Source organism: Panulirus ornatus, chromosome 30 (assembly GCF_036320965.1).
Source record: "Panulirus ornatus isolate Po-2019 chromosome 30, ASM3632096v1, whole genome shotgun sequence".
Lineage (NCBI taxonomy): Eukaryota > Metazoa > Arthropoda > Malacostraca > Decapoda > Palinuridae > Panulirus > Panulirus ornatus.
Genome location: NC_092253.1, coordinates 6,300,001 through 6,322,180, shown reverse-complemented (window position 1 = coordinate 6,322,180; position 22,180 = coordinate 6,300,001). Strand labels below are relative to the sequence as shown.

General features: G+C 42.7%; 1 protein-coding gene across 4 annotated transcripts in view; it reads left to right on the top strand.

Annotated features, from left to right (window-relative positions):
- Window positions 1-22,180, top strand: part of jus (julius seizure) — a 264,530-nt gene that overhangs the window by 159,578 nt on the left and 82,772 nt on the right. The gene's annotated exons all lie outside the window — the stretch shown is intronic.

Sequence of the window (22,180 nt, the reverse complement as noted above, 5' to 3'; positions counted from 1 at the left end):
CCCACCTTGTGTAAAGAAAGCCCACTTTGTGTAAAAAGAAGCCCACTTTGTGTAAGGGAAACCCACCTTGTGTAAAAGAAACCCACCTTGTGTAAGAAAAAAAAGCCCACCTTGTGTAAAAAAAAAAAGAGAAGCCTATCATGTAAAAAGCCCCGTAACTTGTGTAAAAAAAGATCCAACTCTGTAAACAGTTAGACGTTGGTTCGTGTGATTCCCACGTGAGTAGAGGGTGAGTCACTGCCAGAGGGTAAGTAACTTGTCTACGAGCAGATATCATAGGGAGACCATGCCAAGAATGGCAGTGCTAAGCCCCCTCACCTTTCATCTCTCAGAGAGAGAGAGAGAGAGAGAGAGAGAGAGAGAGAGAGAGAGGGGGGGTATAAAGAATATAAGAAAGAAATAAACAGAAAATGAAAGAAGGAAAAAGAAACATAGACAGGAACACGTAAGAGAAAAAGGGGAAAGAAAAGTTAGACACAGAAATGAGAAAGGAGGAGAAACAGAGTAGACAAAAAGAGGGAAAAAGCTGAACAGAAGCAGGCAAATTAAAGTAAGATGAGAATGGGAAATAGAGACAAATAATAAGGAGCAAATGAGAGATAGATAGACAGACAGACAGACGCATGTACCCACATGTACACACACGCACACATACACACACACACACAACCAGAGCGAGAGGCAGGAAAAAGAGAGAAAAGGAAGTCGGCCATAAAGGTCACATGATATTATCAATAACTCCATATTAGACCTTATGGCTTCATAATTCAATAGAGAAAGATGTCTCAATAGAATAAGATCTTCATCATACCATCACTGTGATTGGCGAGATCTTTTGTAAGCGGAGTTATGATTGGATGTTAATACTGTAAGATATTATCCATATCATCACTGTGATTGGCTGGATCGTTTGTAAACGGGTCTCTAATTGGATGTTGCTATGGTAAGGTTGCCCTTCGTATCATCACTGTGATTGGCTAGACCGTTTGGAAGCGGGACTCTGATCGGATATTAACATAATAGGTGAGTCTGACGTCATTCACTTCGTCAGTAGACACCTGATGAGACGTAATGCATAACAATTTACGTAAATTAATTCAGGCTCATCAGAGAAGGGATCTTCATACTCCTGTTGGTTAACATTAAAACCATATTTCAGTCTTGAATTATAATGCTTAGGTAGGCTGTGTGGTAGAAGGGTCTTAACCCATGTAAACAAGAAAAAAAAAAAAAGAATGATATAGAATCAAGGGAGACTTAGTATAGTCCTTACGTCTCAAATGATCAGAATTGGGTCTCCCTGCTAAAAGGTACCTGATGTGCAGCCAGATAGCAGTGGTTATATACGTTTGACAATGGTGAATATCATGTTCAATTATATATATATATATATATATATATATATATATATATATATATATATATATATATATATATATATATATATATATATATATATATATGTATTTATTCAAGATGCGTAATCTCATCTGAGAGGGAGAGTAAGGGTAATTTTGATAGTTTCGAAAGGCACTGATTGGCATTAGTAATGAACCCATCTGAGATCTATCATGAAGTTAATTACTTTAGAATAAAAAGATGGACGTGTTCTTATGATGTTATTTCTATTATATTGTGCAGAAGCCGGCGGCTGACAGACATTCAGTGTATCTTGCCCCTGAAGGGAAAGATGTGAGAGAGAGAGAGAGAGAGAGAGAGAGAGAGAGAGAGAGAGAGAGAGAGAGAGAGAGAGAGAGAGAGAGAGAGAGAATGATGTAGAGAAGATAATGGCTAGTGTAAGGGTTAGAAAAAATATATAGCCATTAATGTATAGCTTTAATGGTGGTTTGGGGTGGAATCACTTCGTGTCTGTATGGTAGTCAAGTTAGAAAGTAGATGGGAGATGTATGTGACACTCATGATAAATGAGAAAGAGGAAGAGAAGTAAATAGTATGTAGCAAAGGAGGATGAATATGAAACATGGTGAAATAGTAACGGCAGCATAAGAGAAGAGATAGAAATGCAAGATGAAAAGCAGAAGGTAATGCGAGACAGATGGTCAATAATGTTTTTATCGAGGATGTAAGGCATCCCTGGGGATAGGGGAGAAAGAATACTTCCCACATATTCCCTGCGTGTCGTAGAAGGCGACTAAAAGGGGAGGGAGCGGGTGGCTGGAAATCCTCCCCTCTCGTTTTTTTCAATTTTCCAAAAGAAGGAACAGAGAAGGGGGCCAGGTGAGGATGTTCCCTCAAAGGCCCATTCCTCTGTTCTTAACGCTACCTCGCTGACGTGGGAAATGGCGAATAGTACGAAAGAAAAAGAAAAGATGAGATATGGGAATCTGTTCCTATCAATACCATATGACAGTTCTCGGGAGCATTCCCGGAAATGAAAGGGGACCTTCTACGTAGGGTAATGGACGTCCCAGGGAAGTATATAGGTGCTTAGCGACAGGAAAGAGATGGCGACAGATGACACTAATGTTCAGGAAATCAGAAATCATGAAGGAGGAAACAATAATACCTTGCAAGACAACGCTAAAATGTGGAGTAAAAATTGTACCTCGGATAACGGGATAACAGGAACTGTAAGAATGAGATGAAAGCATGAGAAAAAGGGTAAATAGATAAAGAGAAAAACAAAGAGACGAAAGATAGAAATAAATATAGATGCCAAGATGAGGATTAGGGATCGTGAAGGCAGAGTGACCGTAATACTACTGAATGAGATGGGATTTACGGACGAAGTTGCGTCGTGAAGCAACATCAGCAGCAAAGTGGAAGATAATGCGACAGATAAAGGGAATAAGATGGTGTATAATCTTTGATGATGGTGAGCAGATGGAGGAGTTAGGGTTGGTGATGTGGAGGGAGAAAATGAGAGAGAAGATGAGAACAGACAGATGAAGGAGAGATGGTCTATCAATCTATCTGTAACTATCTGTATCTATCTATCTATGTCTGTCTATCTGTCTGTCTATGTATTGATTTATCTGTCTATCTATATTTATCTTTATCTATCTATGTATCTATCTATCTGTATCTCTCCCTGTCTTTAATCTTAATTTCTTCTCTGGAACGTAATATCGTAGACGACTATGAGGATAAGACTCTGAGCCAATAGGAACACGTCAAATTAACCCAATCAGCCAATGATAATGCGTCAAGAACAACACAACAAAGCCCGCATCATAAACCAATGATAAAATGCCACTAAGCACTGGCGACCAGTGAGAAGAAGGCCTCAGCAATGTTGATCCTTGCCAATCGGCTTTATAATTGATAGAATATTGAACACTTTTTATATAAAGATTTGGTGCAACAACCGAAGCAGCAAGACAATCGTAGTGAATATAAGAAGGTAAAGAATTGTACTGAATTGTGTGATATCTCAGGGTATTGGCAGTGTTAATGGAATAGTCGATTTTCCACACTGTAAACCCTCCACAGAGACCGTGTCTGTGCAGAGATAGATTTTTTTTTGACCCAGACAAAGATAATGAGGACATCAAACTGATTAAAACAAGTCTTAAGGGAGTGTGCTGGGTACTTCGTATAAATTTGATGAATAACATTCGATGGTTTAAACGCTGAAAGAAGACGTGGTGGAAGAGAAAGCTTTCCTTTTTTTATTGCATATTGAGGAATTCCTAAGGGAAACGAAGGAAGTTCAGGAAATCTATTAAATGAGAGAGGCAATCCCCAGGTGCTGAGGTGGAATAGGAAATGATTTCGTGATACTGAATTAGGATGATAGTTGTAATAATGCATTACTATTATTATTATTATTATTATTATTATTATTATTATTATTATTATCATTATTATTATTATTATTATTATTATTATTATTATTATTATTATTAATATTAATATTATTATTATTATTGTTATCATCTCAGAACCAGGAATGCGAGGAACACAAGATGCATTGGTGGGTAAGAGGCAATTCTGAAGCACTGGGGAGCGAGTTTGAGAGGACTTAACACCCAGAATCAACACCTCTGTTTAGCATCTCTCTCCACCTGACTGAGATATCTACTTACGAGATTGTCTTCCCTTCCCTCCGTTCTCCTCCCCCTTCCCCTTTCATCTTCCTATCACTACCCATCTCTCAGGGATAGCCATGTGATCCATATGACCGATATGTTTACCAAGAATCTGTTGATAAGGTCAATCTATTATGAGTTGATTACTGAGGTTAGAGTATGAGGTGATTACTGAGGTGAGGCTATGAGGTGTTTATTGAGGTGAGGTTATGAGGTGATTACTGAGGTTAGAGTATGAGGTGCTTCATATTTATGAGAGCTGTGATCATGACGTTCTAGTGTTGGGGTGGTAGAGAGGGAGTAGACCAGTGAGGGGGTAATGATGGAGATGAGTACGAGATCTGAGGGAGTGAGGCCATTGGATAGTGTTTATAGTGGTTGACATACATTATCTATACATACCAATTTGCAACCCTGCGCAAAGGTTATGGTAGGATGTGTAACGGGTATTTATAACGACGATATCTCCTTTCCACTACCACCACGACCACAATCCCTCCACCACCAGAAGCTACCACTCCGATACGTACATTCTGAACGCTACATACTACCCACCTCCTCTTTGAGGGCCAAAGTGAATGACGCAATATCCGTGACGGAGAAGCTTAGCGTGAGGTGAGTTTACCATGAGTTGTGGGCAAGGGTTATCCATGGGATGGAGGGAGAAGAGGTAAGGAACGACAGAGGGAGAAAGGAAAAGGAGAAAGAGTGAGGGAGACAAGAATGAAGAGGAACAGAATGGAGAGGTTAGGGAAAGATGAGGAGGAAGAATTGAAACTGAATATGAGGTGGTGATGAAAGAAGGAAGGGGGTTGGGATAGAGAAAAAGTGGAGGGGGAAGAGGAAGAAGACAGAGATAGGACGAAATGGAAAGAGAGGAAGTGAATGGAAGATACAAAGGCGAAGATAACTGACCCAAAAAGAAGATGATAGATACAAGACGAAAGAATTGGGAAGGGAAGGCGGTAAAGTCAATCATACTTGGGTCGTCATGCTCAAGGATCGTACTGTCATGCTCAAGGATCGTACCGATCGTACCGTCATGCTCATGGACCGTACCGTCATGCTCAAGGATCGTGGACCGTCATGCTCAAGGATCGTGATACCATCATGCTCAAGGATCGTGATACCATCATGCTCAAGGATCGTACCGATCGTACCGTCATGCTCAAGGATCGTACCGTCATGCTCATGGACCGTACCGTCATGCTCAAGGATCGTGGTCCGTCATGCTCAAGGATCGTACCGTCATGCTCAAGGATCGTGATACCATCATGCTCAAGGATCGTACCGTCATGCTCAAGGATCGTACCGATCGTACCGTCATGCTCAAGGATCGTACCGATCGTACCGTCATGCTCAAGGATCGTACCGTCATGCTCAAGGATCGTGATACCATCATGCTCAAGGATCGTACCGATCGTACCGTCATGCTCAAGGATCGTGGTCCGTCATGCTCAAGGATCGTGGTCCGTCATGCTCAAGGATCGTGGTCCGTCATGCTCAAGGATCGTGGTCCGTCATGCTCAAGGATCGTACCGATCGTACCGTCATGCTCAAGGATCGTACCGTCATGCTCAAGGATCGTACCGTCATGCTCAAGGATCGTACCGATCGTACCGTCATGCTCAAGGATCGTACCGATCGTACCGTCATGCTCAAGGATCGTGATACCATCATGCTCAAGGATCGTGGTCCGTCATGCTCAAGGATCGTGGTCCGTCATGCTCAAGGATCGTGATACCATCATGCTCAAGGATCGTACCGTCATGCTCAAGGATCGTGGTCCGTCATGCTCAAGGATCGTGATACCATCATGCTCAAGGATCGTGGTCCGTCATGCTCAAGGATCGTACCGTCATGCTCAAGGATCGTACCGTCATGCTCAAGGATCGTACCGTCATGCTCAAGGATCGTACTGTCATGCTCAAGGATCGTGATACCATCATGCTCAAGGATCGTGATACCATCATGCTCAAGGATCGTACCGTCATGCTCAAGGATCGTACCGTCATGCTCAAGGATCGTGATACCATCATGCTCAAGGATCGTACCGTCATGCTCAAGGATCGTACCGTCATGCTCAAGGATCGTACCGTCATGCTCAAGGATCGTACCGTCATGCTCAAGGATCGTGATACCATCATGCTCAAGGATCGTGGTCCGTCATGCTCAAGGATCGTGGTCCGTCATGCTCAAGGATCGTACCGTCATGCTCAAGGATCGTGGTCCGTCATGCTCAAGGATCGTACCGTCATGCTCAAGGATCGTGATACCATCATGCTCAAGGATCGTGATACCATCATGCTCAAGGATCGTACCGTCATGCTCAAGGATCGTGATACCATCATGCTCAAGGATCGTACCGTCATGCTCAAGGATCGTACCGTCATGCTCAAGGATCGTACTGTCATGCTCAAGGATCGTACCGTCATGCTCAAGGATCGTGGTCCGTCATGCTCAAGGATCGTGATACCATCATGCTCAAGGATCGTACCGTCATGCTCAAGGATCGTACCGATCGTACCGTCATGCTCAAGGATCGTGGTCCGTCATGCTCAAGGATCGTGATACCATCATGCTCAAGGATCGTGATACCATCATGCTCAAGGATCGTGATACCATCATGCTCAAGGATCGTGATACCATCATGCTCAAGGATCGTGATACCATCATGCTCAAGGATCGTGATACCATCATGCTCAAGGATCGTGATACCATCATGCTCAAGGATCGTGGTCCGTCATGCTCAAGGATCGTACCGTCATGCTCAAGGATCGTACCGTCATGCTCAAGGATCGTGATACCATCATGCTCAAGGATCGTACCGTCATGCTCAAGGATCGTACCGATCGTACCGTCATGCTCAAGGATCGTGGTCCGTCATGCTCAAGGATCGTGATACCATCATGCTCAAGGATCGTGATACCATCATGCTCAAGGATCGTGGTCCGTCATGCTCAAGGATCGTGGTCCGTCATGCTCAAGGATCGTGATACCATCATGCTCAAGGATCGTACCGATCGTACCGTCATGCTCAAGGATCGTACCGTCATGCTCAAGGATCGTACCGTCATGCTCAAGGATCGTGGTCCGTCATGCTCAAGGATCGTGATACCATCATGCTCAAGGATCGTGGTCCGTCATGCTCAAGGATCGTACCGTCATGCTCAAGGATCGTACTGTCATGCTCAAGGATCGTACCGTCATGCTCAAGGATCGTGGTCCGTCATGCTCAAGGATCGTACCGTCATGCTCAAGGATCGTGATACCATCATGCTCAAGGATCGTGGTCCGTCATGCTCAAGGATCGTACCGTCATGCTCAAGGATCGTGGTCCGTCATGCTCAAGGATCGTACCGTCATGCTCAAGGATCGTGGTCCGTCATGCTCAAGGATCGTACCGTCATGCTCAAGGATCGTGATACCATCATGCTCAAGGATCGTACCGATCGTACCGTCATGCTCAAGGATCGTACCGTCATGCTCAAGGATCGTGATACCATCATGCTCAAGGATCGTGATACCATCATGCTCAAGGATCGTGATACCATCATGCTCAAGGATCGTACCGTCATGCTCAAGGATCGTACCGTCATGCTCAAGGATCGTGATACCATCATGCTCAAGGATCGTGATACCATCATGCTCAAGGATCGTACCGTCATGCTCAAGGATCGTGGTCCGTCATGCTCAAGGATCGTACCGATCGTACCGTCATGCTCAAGGATCGTACCGATCGTACCGTCATGCTCAAGGATCGTGGTCCGTCATGCTCAAGGATCGTACCGATCGTACCGTCATGCTCAAGGATCGTACCGTCATGCTCAAGGATCGTACCGATCGTACCGTCATGCTCAAGGATCGTGGTCCGTCATGCTCAAGGATCGTACCGTCATGCTCAAGGATCGTGATACCATCATGCTCAAGGATCGTGATACCATCATGCTCAAGGATCGTGGTCCGTCATGCTCAAGGATCGTGGTCCGTCATGCTCAAGGATCGTGGTCCGTCATGCTCAAGGATCGTACTGTCATGCTCAAGGATCGTACCGTCATGCTCAAGGATCGTACCGTCATGCTCAAGGATCGTGATACCATCATGCTCAAGGATCGTGGTCCGTCATGCTCAAGGATCGTACCGATCGTACCGTCATGCTCAAGGATCGTGGTCCGTCATGCTCAAGGATCGTGGTCCGTCATGCTCAAGGATCGTACCGTCATGCTCAAGGATCGTACCGTCATGCTCAAGGATCGTACCGTCATGCTCAAGGATCGTGATACCATCATGCTCAAGGATCGTGATACCATCATGCTCAAGGATCGTGGTCCGTCATGCTCAAGGATCGTACCGTCATGCTCAAGGATCGTACCGTCATGCTCAAGGATCGTGGTCCGTCATGCTCAAGGATCGTGATACCATCATGCTCAAGGATCGTGGTCCGTCATGCTCAAGGATCGTGGTCCGTCATGCTCAAGGATCGTTTTTTTTTTTTTTTTTTTTTAATTTTCCAAAAGAAGGAACAGAGAATTGGCCAGGATGAGGGGTATTCCCGCAAAGGCCCAGTCCTCTGTTCTTAATGCTACCTCGCTAACGCGGGAAATGGCGAATAGTTTAAAAGAAAGAATATATATATATATATATCCATTGAAAAGTCCTTTCCACATCAGTAACCCCACGAGACAAAACGTCTAGGTTCGAGCCACAAGCACGAAATTCCTTAAGCTTCTGATTGAACGTAAAGACAGATGGCCAAAGTGCGTGCTGTACAAATAACCAACTGCCAGTATTGGTTAATTCCACCAGAAAAAGAAAATACGTGCGCGTTTCCATCCCAGACAATTTGTTTTGAGTTGGTACAAACTGGTTCTCACGATTCTGTAAACGGAGGAGAATCAAGGAGTCAGTAGGAGGAGGTAGGAAGGAGATGCGAGTGTATGTGTGTGTGTGTGTATCTCTCTTATTGGTCATGAGATCCCGTCGTGATCATGGCCCTCCCTAAGACGTATATCCTAGTGTAGCTAACATTGCCCAGTGCGGTCTTATGCGGAAGGTCCTTATGCGGAAGACCATTAGCAATTGTGGGGAGGGAAGGAGGCTAGGCATTGCATGGCATGATAGAACCTTTGTTATGACGTTAGTGTAGCGAAGATCAACATTCTAAACGACAGAGCGCCCCAAAAATAGCATGTCAGAGAACGAAAAAAAAAGATATATATTTTTTTTATATATGAGACCATCGCGTGTATTCGTCACACATATATTAGACTTATAAGAAGGAGAAAAACAGCTGACATATGTGAGTTAAGCCTTCAGATTAAAGAGTGTCAGGGAGTCAAAGGCTGTTGGCGGGGGGACTTAGTAGTTAAAGTTAGCTTATGAGGCTTCTTCTTCGCTACAATTTAGCAGGTTATATATTTAGGTCATCGGACTTTGTCATCTGATGAATTCAACAGGTCGGAGTTACGTCATAAGGTTTTATCTACACTTGAAATTAAGTGACTACCGTCATTTCATAAGACTTATTCACCTTCATTACAAAATGCCCTGTTAATTCTACTTTATGGAGGAAGAACTGAAAAAAAGGATAAAAGAGGGATAGAATAAAGGTCATAATGAAAGCGAGGGTGAGACAAAACGATGAGTTAAACGCAGTGAAATCGAGACACAGAGACCTAAAGGGACGGAATAGTCGGAGGATGGAGAGTTCACAGACCCCGTGAACAAAAATGACACAGCACCAAAAATGCGGTCAAACCTGCGAATTGAATTACCACTAGAGAATACAATAGCTGCTCTGTGCCTTTCGTTTTTCTTTTTTTTTTGAACAGTAACTCCACAAAAAGGGGAACACTGAATCTGAAGTGGTTTAGGAATTATATAACCCTTGTCGATCAAATTGACTTCTTCTTCCACGAACGCAGTGACTACAGTTCCTTTAGGCAGTAGATTTTTAGGCACACGGGTTTTGAAAGAAGAAATTACTGTACAATTTTTTTTTATTTTGTGTGTATGTTTGTGTGTGTGTGTGTGTGTGTGTGTGTGTGTGTGTGTGTGTGTGTGTGTGATTCCCTTGAGTACAATGACCTTAGATGTAAAGAAAAGCTTTGAGTACGAAAATTCGCGTCGTCGTACTTAAATGGTAAAATTATCGTACTTCAAAGGGGCTTAAGTGTTCGTATTCATAGGTTAAGATTAATTTGGTTTTGTTAATGAAAACTTCATTACAGTAACTTTCCAACTTTCGAGTTGTCAAAGGATGACTTGTGACATGAAATAGGTCCGTGCTATCCCCGTGTAGTCTGGCATTTCAATGTACATTAGTCTGATTCAAACGTTCTTTTAGTCATTCGTTCTCGTTTAAGCTAAGAGCCCCGCTGGACGCTTGAAGTGGATTACTGCCCATGATTTTAGACACGTCATTACTTCTGTGTCAGTGGCTTGCCCTTCGTCAAACCTGACGCATAAAGAATCGTGTTTGAGAAGTTGAAAAGCACCTCCATCACTTGTTAAGCGATGGGACTCCAAGAGTCTGAGGTATTCATTCCTATGCTCGCTTACATGCATGCAGGAAGGCAGGCAAGCAACAAACTACGTACACTCAACATTCATTTGATGGTCCCCCCCCCCCTCCGCGCCGCACCTTCTGTTTGGCCATTCACACTCGTGTGACACATCAATTAAATTCAGGAAGTTATGTTCCACCTCGTCGAACAAGGACAGCAGTTATTTCGATGAGGAAATGAAGGTATTCCTCCTCCTCCTCCTCCTCACCCAACCCCAACCCCAACCCCAACCCCAACCACGCGTGTGGTTAATTGACTGTGATCCCCCGGCGCCGATGTGATGGCTGTTTGCGTGGCAATAGACTGAGCACCACTGCCATCCTCCGTCTCTCGTCATACCCAGATCGTCAAGACAAGGCATCGGTGGGGAACGTCCGTGATTGGCAACGCATCACAGCTGAACGGGAACGTCCTTGATCGGCAGCGCATCACAGCTGAACGGGAACGTCCTTGATTGGCAAGGACGTGTTGATCCCCAGGACAACGCATCACAGCCAAGCAAGCGTCGTTTACGTAGATCATAAATAGCGATTGTCCTTAATACCGTGCCAGTGGCAGCCCACGGCTCGCTCATGGGTAAGGCTTCCTCCTGCATTACGCCAGTGCTTTGCGAGGTCTTCGCCTCACGTTGTCTGGAAAAGTGAAATAATCGTGTGATTCAGATGTGAGACGTATAATAAATGTGTTCAGGTTGACGGAAGGACCCAAAAGACTGCCTTATATTGGTGATGAAATCACCCACGACACACAACTTGGAGACGACAGTTAGTAGGGTAAACTGTACCGTCGTCTTGTTACTACACAGTGTAGAAATGTTGTTGTAAATAGTGGACTATCAGAAAGAAATCAGTTTACGGCAACTAAATTACCGGCATCACATCAGACGTGGCGTAATTACATGTGGATAGAAATTAATTACAGGAAACATATGATGGAGAGTGTTTTAAATGATATACATTTTGCCTCTGTGTGTGAGTGTGTGTGTGTGTGTGTGTGTGTGAGAGAGAGAGAGAGAGAGAGAGAGAGAGAGAGAGAGAGAGAGAGAGAGAGAGAGAGAGAGAGAGAGAGAGAGAGAGAGACTAGGGAACAGTCAGAAAGAGGATTGAGAATTGTGGTTGTAAGAGAGGAAGAAGAGGATGAAAGCATAGAGATATGAGAGGGAGAAAATGAATAGAATGAAAAAGGAATAAGGAGAGAGGACAAAGCAGAATAAGAGAAAGACTGGGAGAATGAGTGAGTGAGCACGCAAATGAGTGGATCAGTGACGGGACAGAAATATGGAAAGACAAAATAAAAGACCAAATGACCTAAGTGAGTTTAACTGATTGAGATATCAAGAAAAAAGATATGCCATTTCAAATACCTCGATGGATTAGATTCCAAGAGTTGAGATGTGACTGGATGAAGCATATGACGTGAGCTTACGAGAAGACTGGCAGAAATGTAACAATTACGTTGATTGGATGAAAGGTGACAGGGGAGGTAGCTAATTGGATGGAATGGGACGAATAAGCTAATGGGAGGAAACGTAACCGGTAGACTTGATTGGATGGGGTGTTAAAAGATGTGTTTTTGGCAGGCACATCTGTGTCAGCAAATAGACACATGCAGAAAACGCCAAAATCTCCCTCACTTCCCAGACTGCAGTGTAAACTGAACAGTGAGGTGTATCACGACCATCTAAGAACGCATTTGATTCTAGCTTCATGTCGAAGCTGGATTTGAATACGAGTATTTCATATCTCACGGCTTATCAGCTCCTTTTAAACTATCAAATCAGGGGCAAAAAATTAGAAAAGAAAAAAAAAACGCACTTTTAATCAATTTTTTTAACCCTGCTTTTTTTTTTTAGTCCAGGAACTGGGGGGAAAAATATACATATATATATTCTTTAGTCGAGCCCTTAAGGTAATTGGACGTTTGCATGAAATCCCTATGTGGCAACTGGCAAGCTTGGGGGTTGCCAACGGCGACACAGACGCGGATAATACACGTTTGTAACGTTCTTGTAACATTTATCAGCATTTTTAACGTTCAAAAAAAAAAAAATGTTGACGCCGTAATGTTGCGAGAAATGGAGATAATCCCGGAACAGGAGATGGTTAAACTCTTTAAATGAAACTCTACTGATGTTTGCGTGTGTGTGTGTGTGTGTGTGTGAGAGAGAGAGAGAGAGAGAGAGAGAGAGAGAGAGAGAGAGAGAGAGAGAGAGAGAGAGAGAGAGAGAGAGAGAGAGACAGTATTCTAACGATAAACTCAGCTGGCCGTGAGGTTGAGGTCGGTGTGTGTGTGGGTGTGGGGGGGGGGAATGCAATTAAAGTCTCTCTGTAAAGGATTCCAGGGAGGACGTTCTCAAGAGGGCCGAAGGAGACACGGAGGAAATTACTGACCAGCTACTTCGTGAGTTCATTAGTGAGACGCATTCTCAGATTTCGGGGTAACTTATTTTTCTTTTTTTAAAACTTAATCAACTCGACCGTGATTTATGGTCATAGTAATGATGACCCGGAGTTTTGCAGAAAGTATGTGTGTGTGTGGGTGTGTGTGTGTGTGGGTGGGTGGGTGGGTGGGTGTGTGTGGGTGGGTGGTTGTTTTTAAACACCTATTTTGTACTGTACGAGGAGGGAGTTTTACACTCGTGGGGCCCTGTCTCTTTGGTGTGTGTGTGTGTGTGTGGAGAGAGAGAGAGAGAGAGAGAGAGAGAGAGAGAGAGAGAGAGAGAGAGAGAGAGAGAGAGAGAGAGAGACTTACATTCAGTTAAATCAACTTTGGGCGAAGCAGTGGGAATGTGAAGCCGATAGTCAGGTCAGGAAACTGGTTGAGGAGTTTAAATGCAAAAAGGTGTTTTACATATATATATATATATATATATATATATATATATATATATATATATATATATATATATATATATATATATATATATATAATTCTCATTTTCCTTAGCAGTTAATTCGTATGATTCATATTCTCTTTCTATCACTTTCTCACATCTTCACTCTCTTCGTTTTCCACTGCCACACCCTCACACCCCACTCTCCTCCGTAGCTCACACATCCGAAAGGGGAAGTCTCCCCCCACTCTCAGTCACCTTCCTTTATTCCTCTATCCCCCATTCGTTCTTTTTATTTCCCATCCGTCGCAGTTATTCATAGTCTTCCTCTTCTTCTCTATTCGCGTCATTCCATTTTCTATCCACCTTCCATCCTTCCATCCTTTCCTTGGAAACGACAACTCCGCTCTTCCTCCTCCTCCTCCTCCAGGAGTCTCGCACTCTCTCTCTCTCTCTCTCTCTCTCTCTCTCTCTCTCTCTCTCTCTCTCTCTCTCTCTCTCTCTCTCTCTCTCTCTCACATACATCCGACCATCTGTCAGAAGTTGGCCCAGTGCCCAAGTATATCTTCTCAGCGGATCATATTTATAGACGTTGGGTGAAGGAAGTACAATATAGATACGTCTATCTTTCTATCTATCTATCTGTCTATCTATCTATCTACCTATCTATACTGTCTATCTCTATCTATCTATCTATCTATCCATCCATTTAACTATTTATCCAACTAAGTAACTACCAATTGAACAATCTATCTATCTATTTATGTATCTATCCATCTATCCTTCCACCTATCCGTTATCTATATATCCAGCTAAGTAACTATGCACTTAACTATCTATCCATTTATCTTTCTATCTGTGTCTATCGACGTGATCGATCCATCCATCCACATCAGACCTGAAAACCTCTTATCCGTGGTCTGGCTGGCGAAACGCCCTCCCGCGGACGCTGGGTCGGAAAGGCTTTCCTATGGGGTCATGAAATATGCAGAACCCGAGCTTGTGGCTCTCGTCATGAGCCACCGCGAAAGGAGGAGGAGGAGGAGGAGGAGGTGGTTGGCGGTGGTGGTGGTGGTGGTGCCCCCTTGCACGACCGCGGTAGTCATGAGAGAGAGAGAGAGAGAGAGAGAGAGAGAGAGAGAGAGAGAGAGAGAGAGAGAGAGAGAGGGAGAGGATAAAGAATGAGAGGCAGGAGAGAGCAAAAGGGGAAAGAGAGAAAGAGGAGGAAATAAAGGAATGGGAGTGTAGAGATGACTCATTCGGTTACCTTCATATACTGTGTTGCCTACATTTTTTTTTATCCATTTATATCTCGTGGATAAAGAGACATCAGTGATCGAGAAAGTGTTTCTTTTAAGATAAACGATATAAAAAGATTTTTTTTCCTAGACATCTCCATATGAATACTCGTGTGTGCATCAATACAGAGGTAGAACTAATGTATCTTCTGACTCACCGACGAGACACTGGAGTCTGTAAGGTGGGTTGTTGGCCACGCCAGACACGAGATAGATGCCAATAGCTGTCTAGGGAGGGAGTGGTTGATGGAGAGCCAGCACCGCCTCCCTCCTCTCTCTCTCTCTCTCTCTCTCTCTCTCTCTCTCTCTCTCTCTCTCTCTCTCTCTCTCTCATAGCCCAGGACTTTTAATGGTAGGGGATGGCACAACTAGGACGAGGATCTAGTCGATTAGAAAGCTGTTTAGGGGGATGAGCGTTGATTTGCATGGAGAGAAAGAGAAAGAAGGCGAGAGAGAGAGAGAGAGAGAGAGAGAGAGAGAGAGAGAGAGAGAGAGAGAGAGAGAGAGAGAGAGAGAGAGAGTTTGATGGTGAATGTGGCTTTTGTAGTTCAGAGTGGGTTTTGGAGGGTAGTTTGTAGGTTTCTGTGGCGTCCCTGGCTTGGATACAGAATTTTTGAGGGATAGGATGTAGGTAAATATAACTTTTTTGTGATATTTGATGATTGAGGGAATGATCAATCAAGTGATGGTATTTGAATGAGTTAGTGATCAATCAAATGGTGATATTTGATGAATGAGGGAATGATCAATCAAGTGATCGTATTTGAATGAGTTAGTGATCAATCAAATGGTGATATATTTGAATGAATGAGGGAATGATCAATCAATTGATGGTGATCCTGTATTAGGTGGTAGGGAGAGAAAGCAGTGATAATTGCTGTGATGCGGGAGGTCAAAGGGTTTGACATCCAAACTTGAGGGAGTTTTATTGTACATTTAAAAGGGTTTTAGACCGTGAGGGGAGGACCAAGGGGAGAGGGTTGATGTAGAGATTACAAACACTGGGGTGAAAGCAATGGGTGATTTATGCAACCCCGACTTTTAAAGCGTTGCCGAGAAAGGGGTATAGTAGCGTGTGTGTGTGTGAGAGAGAGAGAGAGAGAGAGAGAGAGAGAGAGAGAGAGAGAGAGAGAGAGAGAGAGAGAGAGAGAGAGAGGCTCGCTAAGTGGAAGAGTTGAGAAAAAAAATAGAAATGACGGATAGAGGCGCGTTATGGACGGAAAAGAAGAATTGTGGAATAGTAGATAAAAAAAAACATGTAGAATGGAAACGTTACATGGGAGAGGAGGCAGAGATAAAAGCCTGAGGGAGTGTTGCAGACGAAATAGGGACAGTCTATCATGGAACAGAGAGATGAGGGAATAGAAGAGAGTGAAATTAAGGGACGTTCTTCAAACGGTAGAAAAATAACGTAAAATCTGGTCAGGGAATGTGTGTGTGTGTGTGTGTGTGTGTGTGTGGAGACGAAGTCATCAATCTCTTCAACATTATGAGGATGGACTGCCAAAACTCCTTTTCACGGTGGACGGGGTCGAAGTCAGTGGAAAGTGGAGGTATGTTCCCGTAGTTTACTTGTGGTACAAGATGTTTCGGACCACTATTCTCTAGGGCACGAGAGTATAACCTTAGAGTCGTGCTGCCGTGCTCAATTTTCGTACCATCATACTCATGAGTAATGCTTTCGTGATCTTGGTTTGTAACGTTGTGATCAAAGCTCTAACCCCCATACGGAAGGGTCGTGCTTTCGTGCTCAAAAGTTCGTACCATCATATTCAAGAGTCGTGCCTTGGTGCATAAGGTTCTCGAACCATCATACTCAAGCGCTATGCAGTCGTGCTCAAACTTCATATCATTTTGCACGAAGGTCGTAAAGTTGTGCCCATAAGGTTAATGTAACGACTGTGTATATTTCGCCGAAAATGTATATCCAGTTATGTGTCGTTGGAAACAACACCGAAAATAACATCTTCGTTTTATGAGCTCTGACGGAAGAACGTTCCTGAATTTGATGTTTGTTTATTTCAGGAATTTCATTTTTAAACACATTCCTCAGATTAAATCACGAGAACTCACAATGTGTGCAGCTATTCGACTTTGTGTTTTCAGCTCACAGTAGCGTGAAATGAAGGTCCATTTTTGTTTTTCCTCCCAACGCACATTCCTCCTGGCGTTCACCCAGAGTCTCAACGCCTATTCCTCCTGGCTTCCACCCAAGATCTCAACGCTCACTCCGTCTCGCTTCCACCCAAAGTATAACGTGAAGTAAACGATCGTTTCCACCAGCGTCCAACACAAGATAAGCACAGGATTTAGTAGCAGAAATGGAACTCATAGCATGGAATGAATACCCATTTTCCCCCATTACACGACACCGAGGAAAATATGGAATGAAGGCAGCCATTCTTCAGCGTTTAGAACTTAGGGATATCAACGGACAGTGAGCCAACCTTCCACCCACATATTTCAAGTATAAAGCTCTCAAAAGACACGAAACACCATTGATGAATGGGTAACCTTCCCTCTGTTGACTACGGGAATGCGGTTAGGAGAATAGTGATGATGCCAGCAGAAGAAGCACTGAGGCATTGGGCAACATTTCTCAACGTCCATCTGGGTAATTTTCTTTAAGGGGGCAAGGGAAATGCAGTGACGATGCTGGTGATAGAGAGTAATATAGGAAAGATGAAGTTTTAAGTTGGCGAGTGAGGTTAAAGATTATAGGCCCTTTAGCGATATCATTTACACTTACGATGTAAATCACATGAGGAAGTGTAAGTCGCATGAGGAAGTGTAAATCACATGAGAAAGTGTAAATCACACGAGGAAGCGTAAATTACACGAGGAAATGTAAATCAAGACAGAATGTGTCATCAGTCGACCAGTGAAGAATCGTAAATTACCACAAGAAATGTTAATTTAGGAATAATATGTTATTTGTTTATGTAAATATACTCATGTGGACGTGTTTTCTAGTTTTCTAGAAATCTTTAACCTCCCGACTCTTAAGTAATAGAGTTTTAGCACTTTAAAAGTTGCATTTGGCTAAATCAGATGCTTCAGACGAGAGTATTGCATCGCGTTTTCTAATTCCTGTTTCCACATATTGAGGGCTATTATGTTCCTTAACGCACCGGGATATAAAGCCGAGGCTGCACTCTTTTTAATTTCTTCTGGGAGGTCGCGGGATGATAAAGATAAACACCCCAATCCCCCCCAAAACGAGTAGGTTTCCTATATACTTTAAATTTTAGTGATCTCTCTCTCTCTCTCTCTCTCTCTCTCTCTCTCTCTCTCTCTCTCTCTCTCTCTCTCTCTCTCTCTCTCTCTCTCTCTCTCTCTTTATATATATACACACACACATATATATATTTATATAGCTTGTGTTTATGTGCTTCTATATGTGTGTAGGTGTGCGTGCATGAATGCTTCTTGTGTAGGGTCGTGGATGTATCTACAAAACACACACACACACACACACACACACACACACACACACACACACACACACACACACACACACACATATACACACCATGCAAATTCCTGCACGCCTTCATCGTATTTTTCTAGGAATTCACTTTCATCAACAACACACTTCACATGCCTTATATGTATCATTATGAATAATTTGAATATTGCGAATGCAGAATACCTGATGTCGGGAAAGGCAAAGGTTCCAGATATGTGTGTGTGTGTGTGTGTGTGTGTGTGTGTGTGTGTGTGTGTGTGTGTGTGTGTGTGAGTCATTGCTAAAAATGGTAACTCATAACTGCCGTTGCCACTTCGTGGATTTCACACAAGTTGCCTCATAACTTAAAAATCCATGTTGATAGTTTTATTTTCAAAGTTCCCGCACTCTTGTTACCAGAGGGGGAAAAAAAAAAAAACGCGATTAAGAAAAATGCTTGGTAAAATCTGTATATCCCTTTTTTCCCCATATGTACATTTCTTATATCCGTATATCTTTCCACATAGATATAATTATAGATAAAATTTCCCCCTTAAGAGATGGGAAATATCCTGTTTATTTCCCAATTTAGGCGAGACAGGAAACCGTAATTGACTACGTCTGTTGATGCAGGTGTGTTATTCATTTTTTTCTTTCAGTCGAGGAGGAGGGGAAATTGTGGCTTGCAAAACAAGAGAAATTTAATGTTTTCCATTTGCGTACAGACGGCTTTAATTACTGGGTCCAAACTCTTACGGGTACAGTCAATTAGCTGTAATGGAGTCTCTCATTGGTTGATTCTGATACACAATCGAACATATGCCGAAGTGGTGTAGTGGCAAATCTCTATGACTTCGAATCCACCGTCGGAGGTTCGATCGCTAGAGCGGGGCAGCATCGCGCGCTCGCAAGAGCCCCCCAGCCGTTCATTCTTCCCACAGGTGTGTTGGGCTTAGCAGAGCTCCATGGGTCGCAACCCATCTTGAAATTACCCCACAGGGGGACCAGGTCTCCAGTGTACCCCCCCCCAAAAAAAAAAAAAAAAATAGGTCATTCAGAGGGATACAAGGCATTGTACGAGACCGGGAACATTGGTATTAATGTGGGAAGAAAAAGAGAAGAAAACAGAACACTGGTATTAATGTGGGAAGAAAAAGAGAAGAAAACAGATCACTTAAGAAGAAATAGATTTGAAATATATATACCTATATGTCCTATTTTTTATCTCAATCTTTCTATGCGCAATGTATATTTAAATCGTTAGTTTTGATTTTGAATTTAGATATGTCTAGGGAGAGATCTCTTTCTTTGATGTCTTGTGTTACTGTGAAAGGAAGTCATAGCTCAAGTTTCGTGCATGATCGTGAAGGTCAGTTGTACGTCGTCACGGAAGTCCCCTTATGGCAAATGATAGTTCGTTCTTCGTAATGTCACGAATTCCACTTGCAGAACATCAAGGAGGACATGAAGTGAGATGACAAGAGCGGAGTTAAACGCATGTGGCGCACGCGGTTAACTACATCAACTCTCACCATCTGAGATGTTTGTCATCGTCCACTCTCTCTCTCTCTCTCTCTCTCTCTCTCTCTCTCTCTCTCTCTCTCTCTCTCTCTCTCTCTCTCTCTCTCTCTCTCTCTTGCAACCTCTTCCTTGCCCCCATTGTCTTTTTCCCCATTTGACTCTCCCCATTCCACTCCATTCACCAACTTCACTCGCCTCAACAAACCAACAATATTTATCTCCTTCTCCCCCATCGGCCGTGACTCCCACGTTCCTTCCCATAGATCTCTCTCCCCATCACCCACTCACCCGGCCATAAAACGTATGGCTGGTCGCCAAATCAATTCCATTTTCCTAAGGTATTTCAGAGTGGCTCCCTGTCAAAAGGCGTACGCTTCACTTTAGTTTCATTTTTCTTTCGACGGACAGTAATAGTACTGAAGGCTGTGATGGTGGTGTAAACTGCTGTGTTTTAGGATCAGTGGATGTTTTTGGATGAGTACAATGCATGTGACTGGGTGTGTTAACCCGTGAACGCTGTCTTTCGGCAACTAAGAAGAGCGTGAGATAAAACGTTCTGGGATAAACTAAGGAACTCCTTTTCCATGGGTTTCTGTAGCTTAAATGCAGCACTGCATTCAGTAACATGGACAGACCGGACTCATTTCTAAGGAGGAGTTCTTTGAGGAGATTATTATACACTGATTTGTCAACAGACGATGATAAAAGCCTCAACAAAGTGACTCTTCATTCGCGGTGTGTGACCTGAATTGGGCGGAATCCAATAACACACACACACACACACACACACACACACACACACACACACACACACACACACACACACACACAAAAGAGCTGCGGCCCCTTTCAGTCGCCATCTACGACATGCAGCTAGTACGTGAGCAGCATTCTTTCTCCCCAGGCATGTACGTGTTACACTTTTTCGTCTGTGAATATACTGAACCCTTTTATCTTAACTGTCCCGCATTCAAAACTCACACACAGGCAAACACACATTACAACACTTCTTGAACTGCCTCTCCACCTTGTACACTAAGGGAGTGTCATAGGAATTCCTGGAGCCAGAAAGTAAGAAATGTATAGTGATATATTAGTTTTCATGACTAGACTTAATAAGGTTTCTCTTGTATCGTCTTCCTTATTGTCAAATGATCATATATATGATTTTCTATGTTACCGATCCTCTCCTTTAGCCCCAGGTGTCTACATCCCAATTTACAACAGAAATAAAAAGACAGCTTGGCATCATAAAAGTATATTGAACATTCGATTATACTGTTCATCCATGAAAAAATAAATTGAGTTCAGATGTTCAGTGCAAGAGAATTGTTTTTGCTAACAATGGCCTACGCGTGCTTTACAATGAGCTTTATATATATATATATATATATATATATATATATATATATATATATATATATATATATATATATATATATATATATATCTGTCTGTCTGTGTATCTGTCTATGTATCTGTTTTTTTTGTCTATCTATCTATCAATCTGTCTATCTGTATACTGTATATGGCCAGTAAACAGTGGATGATTGCTTTAAGATGGTTCTCAATTATGCCTCCCAAAAAAGAACATAGTTAGTCATCTTAAGATCCTCCACTATAGCTACCTCCTGTCTTTCTTTATTGCTTATTGGTTAGATATATTCTTATGGTGAAAGATATACAGAAATCTATACAGTATTAAGTCTGATATAAACTATATATTACTGGCACATTGATGAGCCTAGTATCATAATCTGATTATTGGGTATGTATCTTCGTTATAGTTAAATGATGATGCTGGTGGGCTGAGGAAAAGAAATGAAGGGGTGCAAATGAAATAAGGTAATAGAAGTGATGATGAGGTAATTGGAAGAAGATAAGAGACTAAGATGTCTCGATAGATGGATAAGAGATAATCAAACAAATGGGTGTTACAGAGGAAAGGAAAACAGAAAGATGAAGACACAAAGAACGAAAGTGATGAGAGGAGGTATAAGAATATGAAATTAAGGAAAGATAAATAGAACAGAGAGAGGAGATTAAAGAGAACGAAAAATGAAAACATACGTAACGTAAGCACGTATAAAGAAGAGAATAAATGATGGCAAATGATGAGGAATAGTAATAGTAAGCAAATATAAATATATCATTGTTCTAAAACATAGATTTTTAACTAGTAAAGGAGAGAAAATAACAGGAGATGGAAAAATAAAGAGTAAGTTTCATATTACATTTTTCAATAAAAGTTGCGATAGAAAATGCTCACATTTGGCTAACTTGGGAAAAATTTGAGTCCATCTAATTACAATGAGCTGCTGTTTTAATGAGAATACAATTACTCTTTTAATTAACGAAGGCCACTGTTCCATACGGCGTAGAGTGAAGTGGACGGCGATAATGAGGTGATTATGGTGATGATGATGATGACGGTTCTTGATGGATAAACTTGGTAATAGTGA